Genomic DNA, 20,252 nt, shown 5'->3' with positions numbered 1-20,252 from the left:
CGCTGGGAGAGGCTGTTTATCATCTGATCGCGTAAATGCGTGGAAAATGAATAGAAATGACGATTCTGTCTGAAGAAATATGAAGTAAACATCAGTAAATATATCCATATATCTCCGCAGATATGCATCTTTGGTCTATAAATCCTTATTGACGCTGTTCAGTGAGTCTATGTGAACACAAATAAACCGCTCTTGACGTGACTGAATATGAGTGAGTTATGAATTTCTATTCAAAATGTGGCATAATACAGATTTATTATTTTGCACTCCTGACATAAATCACTAAATATCTGTCACTGCAACAATGTTTTATCAAAATATTGGTCAAATATCGAAGCTTGAGTCTTTAAACTTTCCATTGATGCACAGTTTGTCCAGATGAAGTAAGACAGTGATGTTTAATGTGCTGTGAAAGTGAAACAATAATAAACTGGGGCCGTCAGCGATGTTTGCACGCAAAGGGGTTAAAACCTGTCATTGAGTAACTGCTAGCTAATTCTCGTTAGCTTTTAAAGTTTTTGTGCAGGGAAAAGTGAAGAATGAGAACGGGTTTGTCTTATTTTGTGGTGCTATCCTGGCAGTGTTGGTCCAGTGTTAATATGCTAAATCAAAGCCGATGTCATTTTTTACTTCAGTCAGCATTAGTAAGAAACAGCGCTCCCTTGGTTTTGACTGGAAAACTCATGTCAATCTTTGATAGGAAGTGTTGGAACCCTGTAGAAATGTATTTTTAAGTCTTCTTGTTACAAGCCTGGTTTTTAAAGGTGCTAAGAAAAAAAAAACTGATTAACTACTGTTAAGGTAGCTTATATTGTGGATGCCTTGCTTCCTTAATGTGTTTCGTAGTCATGCTAAACCTGTTTGTCTTGTTCTTGTCAGTAAGAAAATCATTTGTTGCTTTAACCAAGCATTTAGGCAAAGTTCACTTTGGCTCTTGAAGTTTTTTTTGCATCATTATTATTTTTACATTCAACATTCTGATCGCCCGCTTGGTTTAAACCATCCCATAGCTGTGCCTAGACCACCTCAATCTGAGATCACTGTCCCTCCTTCAGTTTCCAGCCTCTGGCAGGCCCGGGTGGAACTGCTCTGAGCAGAGATTTTGACAGAAACCTTAAGCCGAATGTAATAGACCTGCATAATCCCGGTTGACGTTGCCCCTGATCCTCTTTCTTCAGAAATAACTGACTAAAGCTCTGCTAAACCAAACTATGACCCTTTTTTTATCTGCAAACCTGGTAACTCTGTCACAGATTTAACTGGATTCCTTTCTCTTTGGGTTTTCGGGCATGTCAGCATAGACCTGGTGCTCACTGCATGCTTGCTACTTTGAGGAAACTTCCCTGTCAGCCAGGTCCCATTGACTGTGAATGGGTCTGTTTGCAATGCTGCTTTAACACCGTGATTTAAAGAGACAGTCTGGTTTATGACTTAAATCGTTGATTGCTTTATTTTATTGCCTCAGTTTGCTCTGTGATTATCGTTGAGTCTGAAGTAATTGTGTTCAAGTTAAAACCTGGAAGAATATTATAGCTTTAAACTCAAGTGTGTCACTTTTAAGTACTTTTAAAATGCTTTCTTGTCATTTAGCTTATATGCAGAGACAACAGCACTGCAAAAACTGATTTTTCTGAGCTGTAAATAAACAAAGATTATTGGAGTACCTTTTAAAAGGAAATACTATTTCAGTCTTTCTATTTCAATATTTCATGTATACTACAATGTTTGCAGATTCTTTGTAATTCTTTGTGAAATTTACTAGCAAGTGAGCCGTTTCTCGGTTAATTTCTTGAAAATAGCCGTGTTAAAGAGATTGTTTACTTCAAAATGAAAATTTTATCATAATGTTGTTCCGAACCTTCTTTGAATTTCTTTCTTCCATTGAACACAAGAAGATATTTTGAAGAGTGTTGTTAACAAAACAGTTGCAGTTAGCCATTGACTTCCATAGTAGTTTATCCCCCAAACTATGCAAGTCAATGGCCACCAGCAATTGTTTGGTTGCATTCTTCATGATATTTTTGTTTGTGCTCATAAAATTACAGGTTTGAGGGTGAGTAACTGGTAACAGAATTTTAATTTTTATGGGTGAAGGATCCCTTCAATTAATTAGCTAATTAATAATCGCAGTTTGCTTGAGCATCCTGACCATCGATCACTGGTTCAACCAATAGCATGAGTTTTGGGCAGGGCTATCTGTTTGCCTGTCCAATGGCAGATAAAACCTATTTAAAGAATTGTGTTTGGTGCCTAAATGCCACACTTCAGCTTAACAATTGGATTACTTTCTGTGATTATATTGTGCAATTCTACATACATACATAGAAAAGAGAGTGAGAGAGAGAATGAGAGTAACTAGATGAATTTACAACTGCAACCGTATAAATAAAACATAAGGCAACAAATTACAGACTTTTTACGTCAGCTCGTGATTACAAGATGAAGTGATTGCTTGATTAATGTAATCAGAAATAAACAGCTTAAATCATGTCTATCAGTGAGCTGAAACAGAGAGGAGGATTGTCGAATGAAGTCGTATTTCACCAAGGAAATTAATTCGGGGGAAAGCATGGATTCCTTTCCCATGTGCCTTGCTTATATTGGATTGGAGTCGCTCCGAGAATTAGCTGTGAGCCGCACCACTGCTGAGAGGCATCTGCGCTTTGAGGAAACAGTGTAGCGCTTTAACAAGCACCCGCAGGGAGAAAGGTCAAGGGTCACGGTTTGAACTTCATGGTAGGGCTCATCTTCCTGAGAGATGGAGAAACACAAACTCTTCCCGGTTGCGTTCAGGTACAGAGCTCTGTAATTATGCTAGGCATTGTAAAAGTATGTGCTATCATTAGATCTGAACACAACCGTGTCAAGGACGGCTTGTGTTTTGGCACAGTCAGCAACGGCGTTCGTGATTCGAGTCTTAACCGCCGTGCTTACAGTCAGCTGGAAGATTTCAAGTGCCGTTGAAGGACATGGCGACAATCCCAACTGTAGATTGAGCGAGGAACCGGATGTTTTTGCCAAAGAGCGTTGACATATGAGAAGTTGGTGTTGATTTCTGGCTACTGAGCAGTGTTTTCTGCTTGTGACAATGAATGATGGTGTTGTTCTAATCATTGTCTGTTGTACAGTGAGGCCTGTGAGGACTTGCTGATTAGCTCATGGCTGTTGTGAGGCTGGGAAATGATAGTTAAGACAGAGCACATCCGTCATGTGGCCCTGATTCATGTCTCACCGCAGGAGCCCGTTTTATTACTGTACGTCAAACTGTCCCTATTAGAGGCTCGAATGTCATCTGTCAAGAATTTACCAGCTCTTCCATGACCTCCGAAAATCGGCGGCGCTTAACCCAAAGATGCAATCCTTAATTGATAAAACAGCAAATCGAGATTTTAAGGCCGTGACAAGAGGCTTGTGTTGAGGACAAATTTGAGACTGTAGAAATATAAAGTGGCTGAAAATATGCTACCAATACTTCATGCATGAATATTTCAATATGCAATCTTGCAAAATGTCCAATAATGGCAATATATTTACATTTTAGAAATGATGCATGTTCCTTTACTCTGTTTTTACATCTTTATTACCTTTGCTGTTGAATGTAGTTTTTTTAGCAAATGTAAAAATAAATATAAATTGTAACAATTATATATATAAATATATAATTTAGTTATAATAAATGCCAAAATATTATAATATATTTAAATAATTATAATTTTACAATTTTAATAATGATAGTTTGAGTTCTATATTCACTAGCATGTAAAAGTTTTTTATTGTAACATCTTAAGATATTTACTCTTAACAATGAAACATCTTTTAGAATTAAAAAAATTATGCAAGCTTCTTTCCGCAGTTTTTTACATTTAGATTACCTTTGAAGACACTGTTGAATGTAATTTTTTAGAAATTTTTCAAAATAAACATAAATGTTTTTATAATTTTGTATATATATGTATATATATATATATATATATATATATATATATATATATATATATATATATATACACACATATATATATACACACATATATATATATATATATATATATATATATATATATATATATATATATATAATAAGTAATAATAATTAATGAAAAAGTATGAACGTTTTTTGAAAATTATTATAATTAAAAAAATAATAATTATGTTAGTTAGGAGACCTTAATTCACTAGCACTTATAACAGTTAACTTAGATTTTTATTGTAACATCTTAAGCTGTTTTAATCAGAATTGACAAATTATTTTATGCATGCAGCTTGTTATATAATATTATTTCAGCGACTGCACAGAATATCTCGATTTCAAGCTTGGTGTTGATAAAAAAAAATTCATTTAATATTTACACATTTTTCAGTGAGCTTATTTTTTTTCAGTAAGATTGCTTTAAATCGTCTTGGTGTGACAGAAACATTATATGTACACAGATTCAATGTATTCTTTCAGTTTATATGATCAAAGAAGCATTATTTTACAGAAAATTGTAAAATAATTGGTCAATGTAAAAGGCATGTCCTTCAATTTTTTGTAAAAATCGTTGAGGCGTACCTTTCATCATCTTTGCACTTCATTGTCAATCAAACAGGTTGAGCCAGGAAGCAGAGACTGTAAACTCAACAAGATAAAACTGTACATGTTTGTGTGAGATATAGGTTAAATGGGCGGTCCTAAAAGGAAGCACAGGGTATTTGCATCCTCTCCAAGTGCCGCACATGTTCTCTGATCCTCAGAGTGGGTGTGTCCATATATGTAAGGCGGCTAAACAGAGAGAGAGAAAGAGAGTAAGAAACAAAAAGAAAGCACGAAGGAATCCATCAGATGAACCCCCTGCGATGTGGCATGGTGGAATTTGGGATAGATGGTCTCCTAAGTGCAGATAATAAATTGTCAGTGTCTGATGGGGCACAGCAGGAACTGGAGGCCAATTAATGACCTCTGTTCTCACAGGTGAGCGATGGATCTGTCTCCGGCGCTCCTTCTCTCTCTCTCCACTCTGGACCTGCACGCTGGCCTTGGCGATTCACAATATGGTGTAATGAAATGATTTCTAGATGATGAAATCCATGCGTGGTCGCCCTTGCAATAATAACGGTAATAAGAATATCATCAGCAGCTACAGCAATACTAATAACGATATCGGGGGGGAAAGCCAATTTTGACAAAAAACACCAGTAGTTGTGGCGATTTCCCATCAGGAAGTAGTCTTTGAGAACAGGCCAAGGGATTAGTAACCCTGATCCTCACACACCTGTGAAAAATGACAGCGCCCACTGAGCTGTGTGCGCCACGTTCACCTAAATCCCAATTAACGTCTGCCTAAGCCTAATTAGGCGGAATTAAACGACATGGTGCTTGGGATTAGGGGGCGATGGTGGATTTACAAATCTATACAGACTCTTGCTGGGCGGGATGGCTAGACAGGGTTCCATACCTTGTGTTTATTTTTTACTATCTCCATGCCGTTCTACCGATTGGGTTCTCATTCTTAACCTTTAATGAGCATGTGAGAGCTGTTTAATTTGATTAATTAACAGATTAATTCGACATCGATACTTATTGAAGCAGCGCTCCCAGTGATAAACGCTTCACAGGGACTTGATGCCTCATATGGGTTTGATTCAAAGCCCTTGGGACGTCCTTTCCTGTGACCGCGTCCCCCTGTTTATATCTCCCAGCACTCTTGTGGTATTTGAAACCCTTGAGGAATGCAAGCGTACCCCTTGGGCTGTCACAGGGCCAGCGTGGTGATGAAGGGTAAAGAGCGATGCGCTGCGGTGCTCGCTGCGTCGGACTGTCTGGGAATGAGCTGCGAGATTGTAAGAGACGCTGGAATGACGTTTAAAGGTTGGAAAGGGGGCGTTTTTGATGCTTCGATGGGTCTGGGAGGCTTTTGAGACCAAGATTATAGGGAAAAGGAGTGTTTACGGTGGCTCTTGGCTTAGATCGCTATCTATTCAAAATGAAAATGAGTGGAACTGGAACATACGGTTGTGATTAGACCGAAAAATCTGTGTCATCTCGACTCAATGTTTGTTTATCTGTAATTCAAAGGAAATATGGGCAATATTGCACTATTTTTAAGGCTTTTCTAGTGGGATTTTAAGCAGATTAATGTGGATTTCATGTGGTGAACTTAATCTACATTTAATGTATGTTTAAAGATTTTACATTTTCTTGACATTTGCGTCACATGTGAAACACTGGGTTTACATGTCAAACACAAATTGAATGTGAATGTAAAATTGATCATGGTAATCACATTTGAACTTTGCAAACGCATGTGAACATTGGGTTAGCATTCTAAATGTTCCAAAACCACTCAAGTGCCTTATTGCACAACACTGCACATTTTTCCCCCAGCTTTTCTAACACTATCCTAATGCTGTCACTGCCCCCCCCCTTATTTTGACTGTTTTTAAGACTTGCCTTTTTGTTGTCGGTTAGTGCATTGCCTTTGACAGATAAAGCAAGCCGACACGCAGAAAAGCCCAGTGGGGGCTGACACGGGGTTCATGCATTGTGTCGTCTCAACGGGGTAATTGTTAGGCCCAGAGAAAGGGGAGGGGCTTTTCATGAAGGACTCGGGGTCCACAATAGCTTCCCCAGGGAGTAAAAAAGCAGACTGAGCTCTGTCCAAAAACATAAACAGCAAAGAGCTGCTTTTCTGCCACTTTTACATCTCACATTTCGTCTACATTATTTAAAATAATGGTTCTTTATTGGCATCTGTGGTTCCTTGAAGAACCTTTTAATTGGACAAAAGGTTCTTTATGTGTGGAAAAAAGGTTCTTTAGTTTATTAAAATGTTTTTCACACAAGGGAAATAATGTTTCTTTTAAGAACTGTTCATTGGAAGGTTATTTGGGGAACTTGAAACAAAAAGTGCAAAAGTGTAAAATCAGAGATTTTTTACATATTCCTTTGGACGGAAAGTAAATGCATTAATGCATTATTTGGGAAGATTGTGATTTATGGATTTATTTTGTACAAAATAATAATAATAATAAAAAAGTACTCTATTTGGGCATTTGTTAGGTTGGATGAGCTTGTAGGCTTTTATACATTCTTAAAAATGAAGGTTCTTTATTGCCATTGGTGGTTCCATGAAGAAACTTTAACATCTTCTTTTAAGAAGAAAGGTTTTTCGGGGAACCCATCATAGTGAAAACTAAATGCATGTGCACGTATTATTTGGAAAGATTGTTATTATATGGATTTGTCTTGTACAAAGAGACACATCCGTATTTTGGCATTTTTTGCAGTGCTCAGCAGAACCCACTTTGGGCTCAAGTTATCCCATCTCAGCCTTTATTGGGTTGGATGAGCTGTACGCTTTCTGTGGCTCATTTTACAACCTAAAACCTAGTGCTTTTGGAATCTGAAAGATGGCGTTGAAGGCCATTCCTTCTCTGAATCCCCCTCCCTTTCCACCTCATTCTCTTTCCTCACAGGATCAGCTTCCTAGTGACCATTCTATTTGGGAAAGCCTGGATACACTTTTGAAATGCTAACGCTCTCTTTTGGAGGTGTCGGTCTGGTGGGGAGAGCACAATCAAAAGACTGGAGAGAAGGGAATTAAATTAGCAAGGAAAAAGAGGCTCCGCTAATTAGTAGATTTGAAAACATGGACCCTCCTCCCCCTCCCGGTTTGTTCACCTTCACATATACACAGGCTACCTTTGATCCCCCTCAGCCCTGTTGCATTGTGGGTAAGTGATTTTCCTCAATTACGGGGCCTTTTCAGCCCTCCCCCTCCTATTTGTAACTCTGCCCAGTCTAATTGGGCTTCTACAGGAAACCAAGGCTGTGGAATACAAAAAATTTGCTCATTTGCAAGTGGACCACATCCGTTTGATACAGTTTGGCAGGCACTGATATAAGTGATGTCAATGATTTTTAAGATTGTCTCAGGCCCAGACTCTCATATAAACTTGGTATTCTTTGATTTCCCACCTCATGCTGGGATGCTTTACCTGCTGATGAAGAAGCTTTCATGCCAGTTGAGTGAGAGGCTTGATCAGAATCTGGAAGAGCTCCTTGCCCCAGGGCTAATCCCAGAGCAGACAGGGTGTAAAGCAGAATAGCGAGCTCCCCAGGCAGACAAGTCCTCCAAGAGGCGTTATTATCCAAGGCTTGACCTTGAAATTGTAGCTAAGGAGCTACTATATGATGTGCTATCATCTCTAGAGTATAACCATTGAGAAGTAAAGGAATTTGATGTATTTGCTCAACAAAGTGTGTACAACAGAACTTGCATATGATCATATCAGTCTGGTCTCTCAAAAGTTGTATTCAGATTATTTGAGATTTGACATTTATGTCAAACCAAAACATTGGTTAAATATTTGGCTTTTAGAGTCAAAAACAACACAATGGTAGTTGGAATTTTGTGTAAATTAATGCAGATTTTGTGTGGTGAGCTTAATATTAAGTGCATTAAGATAAAGTCAGCTATATACATTTTCAACCAAATATAGATCAATTTTAAATGTATTAAATTTTTTTAAAGAAAAACTCATTTGAAGCTTTAACTTTACATGTAAAACCATGTTAAATTGTGAAACATTGAGTTAGCATATTAAATATTCTGCAATAGTTTGATTTTGAGCACAATGCGAATTTAATGTTGTGCATGTATAAAGTGTAAAGATGTATAAATGCTTTTAAAGAAGTTACAGAAAAAAAACAAACATTAAATTCACATTAATAACATTAACACTTGAAATTTTATTTTAGAACATTTGAGGCCATCACATACAAAACTTTTGGATTTAAAGGTCAAATGTTCTAAAACCATACAAAAATAATTTGATTTTGTGTAAATTACTGTAATGTGAATTTTGCGTGTTGAACGTTAACATGAATTTAATGTTTTTAAGTTTTTAAACATGCATAGTCACATTTAATCAGATCATCTGAACTTTGCATGTAAAAACATATCAACACATGTGAAACGTTGGGTTTACATTCACATTTTTCAAGACTACTCAAAAATCGCATGTGATTTTGTGCAAAATTCTGTGAAATTCATGTAGTGAATTTAAGATGCAGATTTGCATTTAATATACTTAAAGATTTTGCATATACATGAAGTGACAAATACAATGGCAGATGTGCAGCTAATTCTGTTAACAAAGTCTTTCAAAAAATTAATTCTATCAAAGTTGTCAAAAGTGTTGTTCATGAGTATAGATTATAATTAATCCAATTTACCAAACCAACCCCCCCCCCCCCCCAATTTGGCTCACTTACAGCATTTGCACGGTTATCAGAAACCAAGCAGAACAAATTCTATGTTCCTGAGGCTTTGTTCACACTGTTCTCAGATATTTGAGGTCTGTGCAACAATAAAAGCCCTAATAGTATAATGCTAGCGCTCTCTGGCTGCTAGCCAAACAGATTCTGTCCTAATCTGTGAACTGCTCTTACACCTATTGTTGTCGCTAACTGAAACAAAGGATTTTGGCTTGGCATTAGAGTCCTCACTAGAGAAACTGTTCCACATGCTCAGATTTCGGGTTGGCCTGTGCTTTGCTAATGTAAGACAAGCTGTCTGGCGAAGGTCCCTAGTGTGGGCACTTCTGCTGCTATGCTAAGGATTATTGCAGCCCTGCGTTCCTCTGGCTGTATATCACTTTGAAAGCTTGCGGCATCACAGCTAATTTTCAGACTTGATTTTTGTTTTCTTCCCCTACTTTTAGTCTCAACAATAATAATTATTATCTTAATAATCACTTTCTCATGCTCCTCGTCCTTGGTTGGAGATACCAGAATGTTAACTTTGCATGGTTGCCATGTTCCTCGACCGCAAGAAATGAGTCAGCACAGACACTTTTTAAGCTTTGTGGCACCCTGCAATTTATTTATAAAAATAAACCAGCCATTAGGCTCATGTTTAGCGCCGTTTTAGCTATATTTCGTTCCAGTGATCTTGACGTGAAACATGTTTGCTTGGCATGCATGGGACAAACTTATGCTAATGTGAGGGTTTTAATGCATGCTGGATAGAAAACCTCGTCGTGCTCGCAGTGATGATTGGCAGCGTTTAGTCTGCCACACACAAATCTTTATATGTGGCATAAAAGAGGGATTTTAATTGAGAGGAGAAATGTCAGACGTGTTGAAGTGGCATCCTCAGGGGATGTACGACATTCACGGGAGCTCCCGAGTAATTACGGGCAGGCAGGAAGTTGCGTGTTGTAAATGCAGTCTTGCTTTTTTTATGTGTTCTCAAGCAACTGGAGAGGGAACAGATGGTGTCGTGACATCTCAGGCGTGGCTATCCGGATTTGATGCTTACCGGGTAGAGTGTCAGTCTTCAAAGCATTGGACGTCTGGACTTTAAAAGGAATCCGCCGCTCACAGTTTCGATCTCTTTGAATAATCCGCAAAGAATTACGGTCGTAAAGTTATATTACACAACATGCAGTCATAAAGACGTAAAGAGTCAGAGATTCAATATCAGTGATCCACAGAATGATGTGCTCATCAGATTATCTGGAATTCCCCAGTCCTATCAGCTGTTAAACACTAGGTTTAAGCACTCATTCGAGTAAAGTCTTCTTTTCAGGGTTGAAATATTAACTGTGATTCACACGCCAACCTGTAATCACACTTGTGTGACCCAGTAGCGAACCCTGAGGCACTCCTACCGGCATCCCGTGTCCTTGTCATGTACGTTCTCCCAAAAAACGTTATAGGCCGTAAGCCATCAGATAAAGGTGATATGTTATCCAACTTCCATTACACTGCAATCTCATCTGCCATCTCCTAAATGATATTTAAAAGGCATTCAACTTTTTTTCCCCCAGCCTCTTTGCCTGCCATGCTTATGTTTCTGGCAACTTTACAGAAGTTGTTGTTTTTTCTGTCTTGGCTTGGATCCCTGAGTGCCATATTCATCTACGAGTTGATGGTGCCAAGTGAGGGCTCGGGTCAAGTTGTCTTCCCTCTAAGAGGTGAGACTGGAACAGGAAAAAACACAGAGAGGAAGCTTGACCTTGGGAAGACTCAGATCTGCTGTTGAATCAAATTCTGTTCTAATTGTCCTTGGATACATGGTGCAGTACAGTATGCAAAAATGGAAAGAGCTCAAGGCCAGATTAAGAGTTGGTACACATATATTTTGAGTAGGTATAGATAGAGTTTTCTATCAGGACCTTCCATTTCAACAAAACAGGCATTTTTTGCCAAGTACATTCAGAATATTTAATGAATGTAGCAGTTTATAGATGCGGACAGTTTGATCTAATTCAAGTTATTTAATTCAATTAGTGTTGTCATTGAGATATTAATCAGTTTATTGAAGCAAACCATTTAAACTTATTTGAATGATTGGCAAGTACTGATTCACACACACACAAAAACAATCCAGTTTAGCAAGTTAAATCCATTTTATTTCTACTCCTGTTTAAATCAGTGCTAGGAGTTTTTTTTTTTTTTCATATTAAAAATTTAATAGAATGAAAAGTTGCCAGCTTAGTTGGATTGGGAGGTGAAACTTTGAGATGCACTTGCTCCATCCCGCTGAGTTGATGGGAATTTGGCCTGCGTTTTTTGGCATGGCTTTGTGAAGTCTATTTAAACGACTAGAACATCCTCTGTTGGGAAATGAATGTTTAACGCTCTTAATTTATTCTCGTGTGTGGTTCTCCTGCAAGTGGGAGTTGTCCTGATATACAGTGGAAACATTGGTCAAAGTCACTCGGCTTTCCCTCAATGGGGAAAAACAAAAACAAGATGTAATTGGCAGAGCGCTTCACTCACACATCTCCCAGTGTGACTCTAAATCTCTTCACCACACACACACACACACACACACTGGATCTTCAGCCTGCATGCTGTCCCGAGTTTAATTGCAGATACCGTTGTTTTGCATGCGCCTAGTGGAGATACTGTAGGACAGGCATCACAGCCGTCCCCAGAGAATAAAAGTGTTTTCACACACTGAGGGGTCTCGTAAATATACACATGAGGGGCTGATTTAATTGTCAGCAGCAGTGAGGAAGAGTGACAGCATCTCTGTGTGACACGAGCAACTCAGATTATTTCGTCCACTGCTGTATCTAAACTGACGTGGTCGCCCTCATCCACTAACAAGCAGCCGAATCCTGCTGCTGTGAATTTTCTGAGGGTGAGGACATGAGGACGACAGGTAAATTATTTATATGTGAGGAATATGACACCTTCATACATCTCTTTTTCTGATTTGTCATTCACAAGATGCCAGTATACGTCGAAGATTTTGTATTGCCTGACAGTGGCATAATGCCACATATTTTTTACACATTTTTTTTGCCACATATAAGACTAGTTTGACCAAAATATCTCTCATCATAATCTGTATTTTTGATTTCATTCTATTTGTACAGTTCTGAGTATCTGAGTATGTATAAAGTGCGTAGTATGCACAATTCTAACATGTAAACCATACATACAAGTAATTTTATGGATGATCTATAATTTCAACTTTAAATAATGTAAGTTGTGTTTTCTCGACACATTTTTGACTCAACATTTGATCAGAATGCAAAAAGTTTTTACATCAAAGTAATCTATTTTATTGTAGATATGATAACTGGATGTCACCATGCACACTAAGAGGTCATGTGACAAAGAGATAGCTTTTTGAAATGTTTTGTTACTTTCATGGGTAAACCACTCACATTTTCTTAAAAGAAAGTGAAAAAAAAATCTAGATAATATATGGTTAATATTACAAATAATGGTCGAAAATTTAGATTTTTCTTATTACGAATACATTTTAGACTTACTATCTTATTTTTTTTTGCGTAATATGTGATGTTTTAATGCTGTTTGTTTTATAGAGATATGTGTTGCATGTTTCAGAGAAAAGCACGTCATTGTGTTCTTTTAAACTTAAGCGGCACATGACTGGTGTTTTCAGTATCTCAGATTTTTCTTAAATGCTCGATTTTTTTTATTTTTATTTACACTTAGTAATTTCTTATTTTGTTAAATATTTTAGTGATATTACAAATATTATTTTAATTAATTAATTCCACAGTCATATTAATGTATTATCACCAAATTTTGAGTCACGTTATCTTTTTATCAGAAATATCTGGTTAAAAAAATTTGTAAAAAATTAAAGTAATTAAAAAAAAGTAATTGGTAAAAAAATAGTAAAGAGTTTAGTGTGCAGTACAGAGCCTTGATCGTCAGGTCTCATACAGCAGCAGTGATATTCAGAATGACTTCTGAGTGTCACACATCACTTACACACTGTCACTGTACACATTCAGCGTCATCTTCTCTGAGGAAAGCCTCAGCCGTTCTCCATCTGTTTCGGGGTGTCTGTTGAGATTGACTGGAGCCAGAGGCAGAAAGACTACTCTTATTGTTTCAGCCCTCCAGACTGGGGGGCCCCTGGGCATGATGGGCCGCTGTCTCCCAGAGGAGCCCTGCTTCTCTCTCCGGGCTGCCCCTGACCCCCACAGCCAGAGGAGACCCTGCGGATCTGTTTCACAGCTGACAGAGGCCTTCCTCTCCTCGCTTTTGTTTCCGAAATCCTCCGCCGGCCCCAGATGGGACTCGTGAGGATGGATGTTTCGGCTGAGGTCGTGATGCGAATTCTGAGTTTGAAATATGAGGCCTGGCGTCTGCGTTCTGAAGAGCTTCAGTGGCGCTTTCTTGAATAACGTCAAATGACAGAGAGTGGCAGCTCACTTTTCGGAGCCCTCTGATCTTAAGTCGGGCATATACAGTGTAGCTTTTTTCTGTCCATTACTATCGTAAACTGTCAGATTGTACTTTACGAAGCTGTCAGACTGTAAGGGAGAATTTTAGGACTTTGACTAAGCATTTTACTGGTTTTGTCACTTTCTGAGCTCATTGATACGGTGAATGCCATCTCAACTCAACCCCTAGCAAGCCTGTGCTGATGTTGGCAATGTTTCGAATGCAAAATAAAACTGAATCTGAATGTCTAGAGTTTGTCAAGGCTAACGTTAATTAATAAAATATTTATGTTTTAAATTGAGTAAAAAAAACTATATTAAGGCAAAATTAATTAAATGTATGCATTGACATTTTCAAAGGGAAAATATGCATTGAATGTTTCAGAGTGAAGTGCAGCACCTTTATTATTTTTTTTTACTATATGTGAGCATCTAATGTCTTGGTGTTTTCAGTAACTCAGATTGCAGTAAATGATGCTCCACACAAACTAATTTTTATTTTATTATTGCAATTTTACAGTTGTACTGCAAACGTATTAATATTATTATTGTTGCTATTATTTATTTATTTCTTCTTATTATTTTTCTTTTTTTTAATTAACACTTTTTATTTCTTATTTAGCAATTTCTTATTTTGTTGAATATTTGTATTTAGTAGTAGGACTGCACGATATATCGTTTCTTCATTGATATCGCGATGTGCATATCCACGATAGTCACATTTCAGGATGGTGTGATGTTTAGTATACTGATCGTTATTTTTTACTGATTGTTTTCTTTGCTCACAGAGTCTCAGTATCTACACTGGACACGATACCCATTTATTCATGAATTTAGTAGCAGAGCTACTGCAAGCGTTGGAAATCCATTGATCATTTCTTAAAATTTATGGGTCGCTGTTGACAGCGCAGGTCACAGTTGCTTAGTAGTGCCAAACTCCACAAAAGCACAAGCTTCCGAATGCTTTGGAAAGCAGGAGAAAGTGGCGCGTAAAAGCGGGACATGTAAACGACCCCAAAGTCTATCTACACTGTGCACGACAAAGCAACCTTTGCAAATCATTTGAACTTTGTGTCAGTACGTCATAAAGATAACGAGGCATCAGTTTACTGTCGGGGATTTGTGTCATGCCGCGCCACATCCAGTGTAGACAGCATCACTGATTATAATGGGTTCTATAGTATTTTGTTGCGTCGCGTCCTTGAGAGCCACACAGATGAACGTGAACATCGGATTCCGTTCACATCTGTGTCTATTTGTGAATGAAATGACACATAAGCACGGAATTATGTCAAAATGCATGTCTCTTCAAGTATCCTTGTAAACACATTTGCTTATGGTTTAGGTGAAGGTAAACGGTTGAGAAAGAAAATGGATGTATAACGGTATATTGGTTCACAGAACCAATGAATTTCATCAAACAAACAAACAACAAACAAAACACATAGATAAAAACACTTTAAACTTGAACATATTTATTAGATTTAATTTAGGATGTACACGGTGAAGAATATGCATTGCTATTTTACATTTGATCATTCAATTTCTGTATCTGAATACTGTTGAGTTCATCGATCTCTAGCATTCAAGCAGATCCACCCTCTGTTTTTTACGACTCTTTGACTCCGTTTTACGACTAGTACAGGTGTTGCTAAGCTATCTCTGTGGAAAGGCCGAATGCACACCCTGTGCTTATCTTGCCCAATAAATCCCACTAAATGGCCTGCTAATCACCAATTAATTGTGTTACATATAGGCCACAGCCCTCTGTGGTGCGTGTGTCTTATCAGTGCTCATATACTCCTATCAGAGTTGGGCCAGCTGTGACTGAAAGCGATTCTGAAGCAGCAGAGCAGTCCTGTGTGGTGACTCAGGCTCTTCTTTGTTTCAGCGCTGTGCTACAGGGCATGTTTGCAGGAAACGGGAATTTTGAGCTTCATTAAGGCCTTTGAATACTTGAGGCTCATTTCTTTATCTCCTCTGTCGTGATAAGGAAAGATAGAGAGATTTTTACTGCAGAGCACACACAAATAGACAAGAGTAAAGTATCTGCGTTCGTGACACATTAACACATCAACAGGAAGTTGATCTTATCCGTCAGGATTTGATTGCATAGTGGAGATAGAGAGAGAGAGAGAGAGAGAGAGAGAGAGAGAGAGAGAGAAAGTGTGTTATGCTCACCAAGCCCCACCACAGCCATATCACCCTGAAGCTGAGCAGGGCTGAGCCTGGTCAATACCTGGATGGGAGACCTCCTGGGAAAAACTAGGTTGCTGTCGGAAGGGGTCTCCGTGAGGCTCACCCTGTGATCTGTGTGGGTCCCAATGCCCCAGTATACTGACAGGGACACTATACTGTCCAAAAAGCACAGTGTTTCAGATGACACATTAAAATGAGGTCTTGACCGTCTGTGGTCGTTAAAAATCCCATGGAACTTCTCGTAAAGAGTTGGGGTGTAACCCCAGTGTCCTGGCCAAATTCTCTCCACTGGCCCTTGTCAATCATGGCCTCCTAATAATCCCCGTCCACTTGATTGGCTCTGTGACTCCCTCCTGTCCTCCTGTAACTGGCGTCATTGTACTGTGGCTGCCGTCACATCATCCAGGTGGGTGCCGTACACTGGTGCTTGTTGAGGAGAGACCTCCCCCACTCATGATTGTAGAGTGCTTTACACCATAAAGCGCTATATAAATGCATGCATTCATTCATTCAAGGCTATTTTAACTTGATAAAAAAAAATATATATTTTAAATATATATTAAAAACATTTTTAGAATGCAGTTTATTCCATAAGTTTCAGCTTTTACTTTAGTCTTCAGTGTCACATGATCCTTCAGAAATTATTGAAATATGATGATTTGTTGCTCAAAACACATTTCTTATAATTATCAATGTTAATAACAGTTGCTGTTTGATATTTTTGATAGATTTAGGATTTTAAGGATTTAGTTTTCACAAGAAGAAAAAATAAAATGCATACGTATATTAATATATCAGTGTTACTATAGTATAAAAAGTTTGAACCTTTTTTGTTATTCGTTCTGAAGTCACTCAGTCTCTTTTTGCTTTCTGTTTCTTTCATGTTTGATCTCTCTTTCTCTGTCCAGTGTCTCTCAGACACTATACTAACACTGTGTGACCTTGGCGTCCTCAGGCGATCAGTGTCTGGCCGTAACTCTCTCTCAGTGCCAGGATCTCGTCTCCTCACTGAGAACAGCTCATTTCCATCTGAAGTTAACACAGCCACTGAAGCTGAACTTATTAAAGCTGCCGTGTGACTCTCTCTCTCTCTCGTCCCTTCCCCTCCTCCCCTCTGTGTGGAAATAAATGAAGTGAACTGCACTGTAGGTTGAAATGTAATTGCAACATGCATGAATATAGCTGTGAGCTGTGTAGGTTAACATGTCTGAGAGGTGTGTGGAGTTTTTTAATTGCAGAGGCAGACTAGAGTGAAAGCACCCCGCTGATATGCTCTCGGTTCCTTCCAGGCAACTTAACAAATGCACACACACACACACACACTCACACACAAACTCACACACCTTATTGAAGAAGACCCCAGATATAACCATTGTAGATCAACCCCAAATAATTTTTTCCTACCTTCAGGCTGCAGTGCGCGTTTCTGAGGACGATACGTTTTTTTTTTTTTTTTTTTTTTTTTTTTATCGCAGTGTCTTAATAAAGTCCAAATGAAAAATTTATGTAGTGATAATTTTCAGAATTAAGTCATATTGAAGAAGAAATAAAGTAATATTGTGAGGGAAAGATGGTAAAAAGAAACATTTCGCACCTACTATGTATTTCCAAATTTTTCCACCAAAAGTTGGAAATAATTCAAATTTGTTCGACAATTGAATTTGGAAAATAATGTTAAAATGTTTATATATATAAATGTGAACATATATATATATATATATATATATATATATATATATATATATATATATATATATATATATATATATATATATATATATATAATTTTTTTTGCAGTAATAGGATTGCCTGACAGCATTTTTATGTTTGAATCAAATCAAGCAGAGTAAGGGATTTTCAGGCTTGTGTTGAATCCCCTGTCCGAGGTTTCCTCTCCCCTTAATTACCTCCAGTGCAAACCTCCAGTGGCTTTCTCCCACCCGATGAGGAAAAGTGCAGTGATAGAAGGATAGCGAGACTGATACAGCCTCACATATTGAGTGTACTTCATGTGTATGTATGTGTGTGTGTGTGTGTGTGTGTGTGTGTGTGTGTGTGTGTGTGTGTGTGTGTGTGTGTCATTCTGAGAGGAGGAAAATGATTCTTGCCCTAGGCAGCGATCGATCAGATCTCAGATGCAGAAATCCCAGCGTCCCACCGCTGAGCCCATGGAGCTGATTAGCTCATCTCATATTCTCAGAGAACAGGAAAGAGCACAAGCATGGAAAAAAAAAGAGATGGGGGAAAAGAAAGGCTACAGGAGACCAAAAGCAGTGGACAAGCAAAAGGAAGAAAACAGTCAGATGTGGAAATAAACAGATGAAAAGAGTCAGCAGAGCGCTGAGAAAGAAATACTAGAAACACAGCTGCTTTTATTTATTATCCATGAAGAGAGACTGAGTCATACAGTAGATGCTCTTTCTTTTTCTTTCATTCATTTCATTCTTTCTTTGCATTTTTGTCTCGTTCACAGCATGTACTTTTTAAATATACTTCACCGTGTAACGTGGCGCCGCCCTCAGTGGTACCTCTCATTATTGAGCATATGCAGCATTCCACTGTAAAAAAAAATAAATTAAAGAAAGAAGTACGGCTGGTCTGCCGAGAGCGAGAGCGGCGCTTCTGCATTTCAAAGTGCAGTGGGAATATTGCATGTAGTGAGGTCTTCTGACTTTGTGAGTGGACTCATGAGCACCTCAGGAGGAGGTGGAGGGTAGTTTTTCTTCTCTCCGACTGGATATTTCTCTAAGCGTATGCAGCCAGCATAGATGAAGTCAGACTGCTCTAACAGGATAGAGGATCCAAACTTAATATTCGGACGCTCCATCTGAGAGATTACCCTGAGCCATTTTCTTCCTCATTATTTTTTCTGACTCTATTATAAATCTCCTCTTCTGTCACCATTCTTCAATATTCATCCTTTTTTTATTATAGACAAACATATTGGGTTTTTCAATAGCCAGTACTGAAGCTGCTATCTAGAGAATGAGAGGTGGCTGATATACTGCCCATATATATAATGAACTTATTGGATTGAACACTTATTGGATTGCTACAAAACACTTATTGGCTGCAACATTTAATCAAGTATTGACATTAAATGCTTTTTAAAATAATGGAAAATGTCTTTGTTCATTCTGCATCACAGATAAACGTCAAAACTGGATTGAGTGTGAAAATAAATTTATAATATCAATATTAGCATGGCTGCTGTGATTTTCAGTCAGTGCTGATAATATAAAGTGGCCAAATATTGAACTGTTGTATTTTTTAACTTTGTTATTCTAATTTTTATTTATTAGCAATTCGCTATGTATTGTGTGCAAAAAAAAAACAAAAAACTTTTTTTTCAGTCGTGTTTAGACCATAAGATGTCTATATATATATATAACATTTTATCTTATTCATTTTATGGATTTAGACTAATTATAATAATAGTACTTTTGTTTATACAATATCAGATAATTTCTGTACATGAACAATACTTCCACATGGCTGTTAGCAGACAATAGCCATTATGCATTCGCTCTGTGTTGTTTGCAGAAAAGTACGGGTAGTGTATCGTTCTGCGGGCCTGCAGTGTGTTCATATTCGTCAGAAAGCACAGCTCATTATCTTCCCATTACATATTTACACGTTCTGTAAACACGAGAACCAACCACTCTTCTCAGCAACATGCAAATCAATGAATGCATTACCCCGCGCAAACTCGCGCTGATGTTAGGGATGATTTAACGCTCACAGACGCTGTCTTCTGGAGCTGTCCTTCCGCAGACGGGCCGGAGGGAGGTATAGCTGGATGTAGGGAACGGGGGATGGGATGAAAAACGAGTGGAAAGCCGGTGGGTTGAATGAATGAAGGAATTTTGACCCTGTACTGCCAATTAATCTTAGCTCTTTTTAATTGGGGCTGAATGGACTCCAAAGGGCAGTGTTGAGATGCACACACACTATACTGTAGCCGTTAGGCATTAAAGATGCAAGCCTCATTTGCATATAAACCAGGTCTTACGGGTGCAGTTCACTGGTCTCTGAACACAAGCAAACGACTTAAGCCCAGAAAGGCAGATTGGCAGTCTCCAATTTTAGCTACTTTTGTATTTCCCTATGCAGTGACTGTGCTTCCTTTACACTTCCAGCCTTCAAACGCACACACACACACACAAACCCAGACATCCACGGAGCTGTCTGATGTGTGTCTCTCTGTAATGCCTCTTATCTCTCTTTTCCTCCAAACACCCCCTCATCCCTAACTTTACAGCCCTCTCATTTCATGACTTTGATCAGGGAAGTGGCGCACCACTGAAATGACAGTGGCTTGGTTTAAGCACAGGTCTGCCGCAGTCCAA

The 20,252-nt window shown here is 38.3% G+C and overlaps 1 protein-coding gene across 8 annotated transcripts in view; it reads left to right on the top strand.

The window, feature by feature from the left end:
• The window catches only part of LOC113114762 (roundabout homolog 1-like), a 260,076-nt gene that overhangs the window by 100,502 nt on the left and 139,322 nt on the right, over positions 1 to 20,252 (top strand). The gene's annotated exons all lie outside the window — the stretch shown is intronic.

This window comes from Carassius auratus, chromosome 15, assembly GCF_003368295.1.
Source record: "Carassius auratus strain Wakin chromosome 15, ASM336829v1, whole genome shotgun sequence".
Lineage (NCBI taxonomy): Eukaryota > Metazoa > Chordata > Actinopteri > Cypriniformes > Cyprinidae > Carassius > Carassius auratus.
This window is presented reverse-complemented; position numbering and strand designations above follow the sequence as displayed.